Source organism: Phascolarctos cinereus, unplaced genomic scaffold (genome assembly GCF_003287225.1).
Source record: "Phascolarctos cinereus isolate Bilbo 61053 unplaced genomic scaffold, phaCin_HiC Scaffold_2;HRSCAF=192, whole genome shotgun sequence".
Lineage (NCBI taxonomy): Eukaryota > Metazoa > Chordata > Mammalia > Diprotodontia > Phascolarctidae > Phascolarctos > Phascolarctos cinereus.
Window position 1 is genome coordinate 294,677,078 of NW_027555625.1, and position 6,526 is coordinate 294,683,603.

General features: G+C 37.4%; 1 pseudogene; it reads right to left on the reverse strand.

Moving 5' to 3' along the window:
• Positions 1 to 871: 871 nt before the first annotated feature.
• LOC110207384 (olfactory receptor 2D2-like) lies at positions 872 to 1,807 on the reverse strand (annotated as a pseudogene).
• Between the last annotated feature and the right edge of the window lie 4,719 nt (positions 1,808 to 6,526).

Consider the following 6,526-nt stretch of genomic DNA (forward strand, 5'->3'; position numbering starts at 1 on the left):
TTTTACATGGGATTCCTTTGCAGGTACATGCAGAATCAACCAAAGTCTGAAATCTCACTCAACATTGCAATTCTGTGATTTGAAGTAAGCTTTATATAGCATGTTTATATAGCATGTAGCTACATTCCTCTGGACACACTCTGACTGAAAAGTGTTCTCCTTAAGATGTTTCATCCACTTATAGAACATCCCTCCAGACAGTGGCAGCTTAGCCTTAAACATTTAAAATTTCATATTTATAGTAATAACTGTCTAAGATCAGATTAGTTTTATTTTGTGTGTATAGCCCCCCCCCATTCAAATTCCTAAATGCCTGGCTCTTCTTGTTCTCATTAATGTTTATGCCACATGTCACTCTATCCCCCAAAATATGTTGTAGAATTTCCAGTTGCTGTTATAGGGCTTTAGATCTATGGCTAAAGGAGACTTCAGCTAGTCCAATTCATTTTACTAATGAAACTGAGGCTTAAGGAAGCTAAGTAATTTTTCCAAAGTATTACAGGTAGAAAGCATAAGAAGTAGGACTTGAACTCATGTTCTACAATTCAAAAAGTGGTGCTCCTTCTACAGTATTGTGTTGGTAACTCCAAACAAATTAACTTTTTAAATTCTCCACATTAAAATCACTACCCAAATCTTCATCACCTCATACCTCTCCCTACACTTGAGACATATTATAAGTATAAAGTATATATACATTCTATCCATAATAATTGACATAGTTATACACACAGCTATTTACAGCAATATAAATATACATTTCCTCCATTCCCCCATTCCTAAGAGAAAAGACATCCCCCCCCACCCCAAGAAACCATATAGTAATCTTTGAAGATGAAGTGCATTACCAAAATCAACTATATTGAGAGGATCAAAGTTTGCAAGGTTGTCTTTTGATGATGGTGTTCCTGAATGCCCTCTTCACTTCCTTGTTCCTCAGGCTGTAGATGAGGGGGTTAAACATGGGAGCTATCACAGCATAGAAAATAGACACCAGCTTCCCTTGCTCCTTAGAGGACTTAGGTGTCATATAGGTCATGATTGCTGATACATAAAAAATGATGACTGCAATGAGATGAGAGCCACAAGTGGAGAATGCCCTGAGCCTCCTTGAGGTTGTCTTCATCCTCACCACAGTTACTACGATAAATCCATAGGAGACCAGGATTAGGGATACTGGTACAAGAAGAATCACCACACCCATTAAGAAAATGACTGTCTCTGCTCTGTGGGTGTCTGCAGATCCCAGAGCCAGGAGGGCTGGGGCCTCACAGAAGAAATGAGCAATCTTATTGTCTCCTTGATAGGGGACTTGCAGTGTGAATGTTGTGTCCACTATTGACATTAGCACACCACTTATTCAGCATCCCAAAGACAACTTTATACATACTTTTCTTGTCATGATGAGAGGGTAGTGCAGGGGGTCAGAGATTGCCAAGTACCGGTCATAAGACATCACAGATAACAGTGCACACCCTGCACATCCAAAAATGAGGAATAGGAAAAGCTGAGCTGCACAACCCATGAAGGAAATGAACTTTCTCCTGGTCAACATATGGGCTAGGGCTTGGGGAACAATAATAGTAGAGAAGCAGAGGTCAGCCACAGATAAATTGCACAGAAAAAAATACATGGGCATTTGGAGCTTTGAGTCAGCCAGAACCAGGATGATGAGAAGCAGGTTTCCAAGCGCAGTAACCAAGTAGATGACAAGGAACAATATGAAGAGTAGAAGCTGAGTCTGAGGGTCTTCAGAAAGTCCCAGGAATAAGAATTCTGTCACCCAGGTCTGGTTGGATTGACTCATGATTCTTTTGTGCTTTTTTCCAAAATGAGCCAACAGGTATTTGATGTGAGGAGGTAACCGATAACCTATTTATTAGAGAATCTAATGTTGGGAAGGATATTAGAGGTTATCTAGTCCAACCCCCCACCACTCTAACATATAAAACCTCTCCTATTACTTGAAGACATCTTGCATATCCTCCCTAAATCGTTTCTTTTCCAAGCTAAATACTCCCTAATCATTCAACCTTCATAATTAATATGTTTTCCAAATTCTTCACTATTATGTTCACCCTCCTCTAGACATGTTCCATATTCTTAATGTTCCTTTCAAATATTAATTTTTGAGATTTCAAAATTCAGTAAGGTCAATAACTGAGTACAATATTCCTTATGTAGCCTGACCACCATGTTTTTCAATGTATCTTTTAGTTTCTTTGGTTATCAATTATATCATACCTGCTGTAATGGAGCCTAAGATTATATTTTGGTTTTGGGTAGCCACATGACATTTATCTCATACTAAGCTCAGAGTCAAGCAAAACCTTTACTTCCTTTTCATATGAACAGCTGTTAGATGAGGTCTTTCCCTTTCAATAATTATGCAGAGGATTTTCCCCACCGAAATTCAAGAGGATTTCAAATTTAATCTTCTTAATTGTAATATTATTTCATCCTGTTGATGCTTCCCTATAAGAGCTATGAAATTCATATAGGGAAACATTGCTTATATTCTGGTTTCTTGCTTACTGAAAGACAAGCCTAGGCTTGAAGGATTAGATGGGAAGGGATAGCACTAACCATATTTTCTTGTGCAAGACTTAGGAATCTGATCATTTCTCTTGAAGAGTTAAAATGTATAGATCATCTGGCGATATTGGTGAGATGCTTTCAGGGATGACTGAACATAAGAGTAGTGATATCTAAGGAGAATCACCTCACATGGGACTTAATCCTAAGTTTGGACCTTCACAATACCAAGAAATACTCTTATATCTACTAGTTTCTATGAACCAAAATAGTAGCATTAAGAAGATGTCAAACTTTATGAAAGACTTTCCTACATGAGTACCTCCTGTATGATTTTCCTACAAAGGGAAGGTTTCTATTTTAAGATCTCCACAGTAGCACATAGGAAATTGATCTTGGAAAGGTAATTACAGTGAATATTATTCCTCCATATAAGACTGTAAATTATTAAAACTGTTAGTTCATTTTCTATTTTAATATAAGGATCTAATATTTGTTATCTTTGTTGTGCCAGCTGTACAATTTCTTTCAATACTAAACTGCCTCCAATCCACTTTTACCCGTAACCTATAGACTTCCTCAGCTGGAAAGGGGTTTTGCTTCCATTACACAACAATGAATTGTGAGAAATGTCATCATTTGCACTGTGGCCCTCCATGGTGTTGCCCCTCATCATAATCACAGCTTAACATCTGAAGGTTCATGATGAATTATAAAGAGTTCACTTCACCCCCCACACAGACTAATTCATAAGGTCTAAAATTTGGCCCTTCTGAAGTTAAGAGATGAAGTCTGGGGTTTCTGATCTTTATTCTCCTCTATATTCAGTCATTCTTTCATATTGCATTGCTTGTATTTTTTGCTATCTTTTTGTTTTGTTTTTCTTTTATCATCCTCCTATGTCCAGATTTTCCTCTCCCTGAGGTCAGGATTGCCCAGTAATGACCCTATGGACATTTAAGTTGTTGAAGGTCCCATAGAAACATTTAGGACTTTGCCACAAAAGAGTGACGTGTCATGGGAACAATATCTCACTGAAAAGGTATTGAAAACATATTCGGAACTTAATTGCTTTTAGAGGACTAAGGCTGAACCAGTGGCCTAGCTTCCTGGTCTCCTAAATACTAAAGTCATTGCACAAGATGTCAGGGTCTCCTATCTCAGACTTGCTACATCCTTCTTCTAACCAGTATGCCACAATGACAAGTGTGGCATCAGTGAAATGTCACCCAGTCAGATCAATGCTGCATCTTCCCTAATTCAAATCAAAGTCAACTGCAGGTCATGTCATCACCTCCCTGATGTCATGGTCCTTTTTGAGAACAAAGGACAAATACAACAAGCATGCTTACCAAACACCTTTTCTCTGTTATTGATAAGTAAACTTTCTTTTCTTAATTAATATATGGTCTATGAGTGTTTCACTTTATTGCTATCCATAACCTGAACCACCAGACTGGCCTGAGTCGTCTGACCCAGAACTTACCCTGTGTTATGTTATTTAGTGGAAAGAACATGGGATTTGGAGTAAGAGAATATGAGTTCTAATTATCCTCTGCTACTTGGGTGACCTTGGGTAAAACACTTAATGTCTCTTGGACTTCAGTTTCCTCATCCATAAAAGGATGGTAATATACTTGAAACTTAAAGTTGTCTTTAGATCTAAACCTATGATGTGATGATCCTATTTGGGGAATTTGACAGAAAATGGTCTTTGATTAATCATGCTAGTGAATTTCAATTTATCATTTCTTACAAAAGGCAGCTGAAGTTAATTTGGTATCGCGTAGTCATGATGAAATCATATTGGCTCTCAGGTACATCATAACCTTCCTAACTGCTCACAAACCATCCCTTTAACCATGTGTTTAGGTTTATATCAGGAATTAAAGTTAAGTTCACTCACTTATAATTTATATGCTTTCTTATGCCCATTTTTTAAAATAAGGACATTTGCCTTAAACAGTCATTCAGCACCTCTCCTATCAAACTATCTCATTGATTTGAGTCAAATAGAATTGTCAGAAATGGTAATAAACTAATAGAACTCAATTCTAAATATACCTTTGAAAACATTAATCCCCCCACCCTCCACTACATCTTACTTTGGCATATAGTTTACTGTCCAACCTATATTGCTTGTGTTAAAACAAATTTAACAATTGGCCATCATACATTAACATGGAGGAAAAATATTTCTCCTGAATCAATACACTCACTAAGGAAAACAATTTAATTTACCAGATCAAAGGAAAGAGATGCCTAATGGAGCTATGTTGGAGTATCCTGACTTGTTAAAACTGTTAGACAATCCTTTAGATAATGTGCATATAAAGACACATCAACCTTTAGTTACTGAATCTTTTTCTGATAATTGTTCATTTTCTTACATTTTACCTGCTTCTTTTTCTTAACCCTCTACTAGATCTTAAACCATAAGAGACAATAGCCATTTAGTTTCACACTGTCTAGTACAGAACCATACACTTAGCAAGATAATCTGAGTTCCCTTATAAGTCAGAGTTTCTATAATTCATGACAGACTCCAAATAATCCATTGGTGCTTATTTAGATGATGCTCTCACTTTTCTGACATAGCTACATCCATGTTAATCAAGCATATGATATGTTAACTTGGTCTTGGGGATTATGTCCAAAAGTGCAAACTGCACCAAGACTATATAGAATATATAGATATTCTATAGAATATAAGCTCTTAGAGTATAGGTACTGCTTCCTCTTTGTCTTTGTAACTTCAGTGTCTAGGAATAGTATATAACCACACTTAATAAGTAAATGTTGAACATTCCAAAGATAAATTAGGGTTTAGGGTACTTATTCAAGGTGAGGACCACTTTTAGATGGATCTACTGTACTTTAAAGATGTTCTAGATGGGGGCTTATTGCTAACGATCAAGACCTTTGTGGACTTCCTGGGGAAAAGTGCATTTCTACTCAGTTTATTTCTAGCTACTTAATGTCTCATCTGCCTTATCTGCCTCCTGAAAAAGGAAATCAGTCTGTGATTGGAAAGCCAAACAGGAGAGACACTTGCTAGCTCTAAAAAGCATGTTTGTGTTAGCCTCATTTTTAGTGGACTTGGGTGTTAACTGTCTTTCTACATTTCAGATTATCTATGCCTTCATAAAAATCATTGATTAAAATGCTTAACGTAGGCCTGCACAACACACGTCTGCAGGCCACTGGCAGCCTGCCAAAGGATTTCAGGCAGCCTGGGGAAAAATGTAGGGTTGCCACTGTGCACTCTCTCCTGTTTGTCACATCACCCATGGCAACCAACCATGATCAGTCTGTCTCTAGTCTAGCCTATCTGCAACCTGAAGAAGTTTAGCCTATTTTAATTTTGGCCCCTACCTACTGCCAGGTTGTGCAGGTCTGGTTTAATGGTATAGGACAAAGGTGAGAAATTTCTGAAGGTATTCCAGTAGACATTCATTCTCATTCTCTCTCTCTGTCTGTCTTTGTCTGTCTGTCTCTCTTTCTCTCTGTCTTTCTCTGTCTGTCAGTCTCTCTCTCTCTCTCTCTCTCTCTCTCTCTCTCTCTCTCTCTCTCTCTCTCTCTCACATACACACACACACACACACACACACACACACACACACACACACTGCTCCTTGTACACCCCCCATACTTTATCAACCAGTCCTTGATTCTAGTTATTCAAACAGCTCTGGATCCATCTAAATATGCTTCCATGCAGTTCACATCTATCTTGTTCACAAGACTATCATTAGAATGCTTTTTTTTCAAATTCCTTGGTGAAATCTATAATTTCCATGAAAATTTCTCATGTCTGTAAGTCTAGTAACCCTGTTACAAATATAAATTAGGTCAACCCTCACAACTTTCTTCTTGGTGAAGCTTATGTTAGCTCCTAGTTCTCAGTGTTTATATTTCTAAGGGTTAATCAACCATCTCTTTAATAAAAAATTAAGATTACTTGCTATTGATAGAGTTCAAATAGATTCTA